Raw genomic sequence first — 3,188 nt, 5'->3', positions numbered from 1 at the left:
TTCATTTTAGTTATTGTATCTTTCAGCTCCAGAATTTTTCTTGTTTGTGTCCTTTTTATCATTTCTCTTTATGTCCTTATTTTGTTCATATATCACTTTCCTGGTTTCCTTTAGTTCTTTGAATATATTTGAGACAGTTGAGTCAACTAAGTTCAATGACTGGGGTTTTTCAGGGATGGTTTCTATTTTTTCCCTGTGAATGGGCCATACGTTCCTGCTTCTTTGTGATGTCTTTGTTGAAAAATGGATATTTGAATATTATAATGTTGTAACTCTGGAGATCAGATTTTTTTCCCCTTCCTCAGGGTTTGCTGTTTTTGACTGTTGAAGGCTAGAGTTGTTTGCTTAATGATTTTTCCAAACTGTCTTTAGAAAGCCTGTGAATGGGCCATACGTTCCTGCTTCTTTGTGATGTCTTTGTTGAAAAATGGATATTTGGATATTATAATGTTGTAACTCTGGAGATCAGATTTTTTTCCCCTTCCTCACGGTTTGCTGTTTTTGACTGTTGAAGGCTAGAGTTGTTTGTTTAATGATTTTTCCAAACTGTCTTTAGAAAGACTGTATTCTTTGCCATGTTAGTCACTGAGGTCTGTGTTTTCTTTTTTTTTTTTTTTTAAAGATGACTGGTAAGGGGATCTTAACCCTTAACTTGGTGTTGTCAGCACCACGCTCAGCCAGTGAGCGAACCGGCCATCCCTATATGGGATCCGAACCCGTGGCCTTGGTGTTATCAGCACTGCACTCTCCCGAGTGAGCCACGGGCCGGCCCGAGGTCTGTGTTCTTTTAGCTTGTGTTCGGCTAGTGTTTGGAGAGAGGTCTACTTGAATGCCAGGAGCTAACGCACACCAGTCTTTGCAGATTGGCTCTGTGCTGGGGCATTCCTTCAACACTTATCCAGGTCATTTGCAACTCTGCCTCAACCTTCTCTTCTTGCACTGAACTCAGGTATCAGCCAAAGGTGAAAGCTTAGGGACTTTGTGTCCTTCCTTGGGCATGTGCTATAGTTTGAATGTCCCCCAAAACTCACGTTTAAGGTTGATTCTCATTTTCACAGTATTAAGAGAGTAGAAATATGACTATGGTGTTTGATAGTGGGTCTCTTGGGAGGAGACTGGACTGTGAGGATTCTGCCCTCATGGATGAACCTCTTCATGGGTTAATGGGTTAACGGATAAATGAGTTATCAAGGGAGTGGCACTAGTGGCTTGATAAGAGTATAGCACATTAGCATGCTCTTGCTCCCTCTTGTCATGTGATACCTCAAGACTGCAGAGTCCCTACCAGGAAGAAAGTCCTCACCAGATGTGCCCCTTGACCTTAAACTTTCCAGCCTCCAAAACTGTAAGAAGTACATTTTCTTTCTTTATAAATTATCCAGTTTCAGGTATTCTGTTATAAGCAACAGAAAACGGACTAATACCACATACATGTGGCTTCCCATATTCCCTGGTGTATACACGGGCACTTTTTATTACCTAATTACTCGAAGAAACTCCCCTGTTTTTCCTCCCTGGCTTTAGATTGTATATTGTACGCCTCAACTGTATGTAATCTTTTGACCCAAGCAGTTGTGGGTTTTTTGTTCTTACCGTGTTTCCAAGCAATGCCTACCACTTTTCCACCCTAGTTGTGTTCTGAGTTAGGCAAAGTAGAGATGAGTGCCTATGTCAATCCTTCAAGTACCCCAGACAGATTAAAACAGAAAAACCACAATAATTTGCAAATAAGGTCTGCTCTGCTCCCTCCAGAACCAAGGACCAGCGTCCCAGCACTGGGAATGCAGGTGGTTGTCTTTAAGATTGCCACTGAGCTGGGGAGAAGATAGGCCAAGGGCCTCATTTAATATTCATAAAAACCATATGAGATTAGTATTTTTCTTGCCCCCTTTCTTGAGACAAGGAAACCAAGACTGCCCAAAGCCACACGGTGGTAAGCTGAGATTTGAACCACCACTTAACATCTTTATGCTTTCTCTGTGCCTCAGTTTCCTCATCTGTAAAATGAGGGTGATAATAGCACCTGCCTCATAGGAATGTTATAAAGATTTAATGAAAGGAGACATTTTAATTTTTTTTAATTTTAAATTTTTTTTTTTTTTCCCCTAAAAGGTCACATAATAGTTAGGAAGAGAAGGAAGGATGTCAACTAGCCTACATCAAAATTTGGGCTGAGGAAGGACAAAGAGCTGCCTAAGGAAACTTATAGCTGGATAAACTGCAGAGATCAGGGTGGCCACTGGCCAACGGAGCCAGCAGCCTGCTCAGCCCCACTCAGGAGCACCTCCGAGGTGCAGCAAGGACAGCTTTCAGGAAGCAAGAAGCAGAAGCTCACCCTTTAGATATGTTCTTGGTGGTATTGTGCTACTTCATGGCCTTTTCTCAATAGCTGCTGTTGAAATCCTCAGTAACCACACTCCACACGGTGCCCTCATCCAGGCAGCATGGGGTGATCCCAAAGCTTCCGTGGTTTCAGCGGGGAGTGCAGAAGCTCTGAATGCCACATCTCTTACAGAAGGTGTGCTGGGCTTCGTGTGTGTTGAATGTGTAAGTTGTTAGGCTCTAGGCTCCCTTCAGGAGCTTGCAGTGAGAAGCTGGAACAACCAAGTGTCTATTCTGCTTCTTGCAAATGCTGCAGTTGCAGTCAAAGATGTGCCAGACTGCTGAGGTCCAAACTTCAAAACAAAATGCTCCAGAGGGGTAGCCTCCTGTGTGCTGTACCAGGCCCCAGTATTCAAAGGTGTCCAACAGGAGCTTGGCATTGCCTTGGAAGGTGAGCCTCTGCCACTTCTCCCAGTGTTCCTGCTGCTCGCCCAGGTCCAGCACCATGGTCGCCACCTTACCAAAAGCCCCCCAGGGGTGCTAAAGGCCCTGACCCCCTTCTGCCCGTGAGGGTTGGCAGCCATCATTGTCCTTACCCGCTGCATGGCTCCCACAGCCCACATGCAGCCCTACTATTTTTAATTTGCCTTTTTCTTGATTCATCTTTTGCTTGGTTGATGTAAATCTTTGTTTTCCAGAGGTCTGATAAAGTTGGTTCTGACAGCTCCAGTTTGTTTTTCAATGTTTGTTTAGGAATGGATTTTTTTTTCCCCACAGCCAGAGAAATTTATTTTAAAATAGAAACATACATACATTAAGCTTTGAAACAATCAAATTTTCAACAAAAGGGAAAAAAGAGCCGTTTG

The 3,188-nt window shown here is 43.4% G+C and overlaps 1 pseudogene; it reads right to left on the bottom strand.

Annotated features, from left to right (window-relative positions):
• Positions 1–2,331: 2,331 nt before the first annotated feature.
• Positions 2,332–2,829, bottom strand: LOC103601555 (annotated as a pseudogene).
• Positions 2,830–3,188: the final 359 nt, after the last annotated feature.

This window comes from Galeopterus variegatus, unplaced genomic scaffold, assembly GCF_000696425.1.
Source record: "Galeopterus variegatus unplaced genomic scaffold, G_variegatus-3.0.2 Scaffold3788, whole genome shotgun sequence".
NCBI lineage: Eukaryota > Metazoa > Chordata > Mammalia > Dermoptera > Cynocephalidae > Galeopterus > Galeopterus variegatus.
Note: the sequence above shows the minus strand (reverse complement) of the source record. Positions and strands in the feature narration are given on the sequence as shown.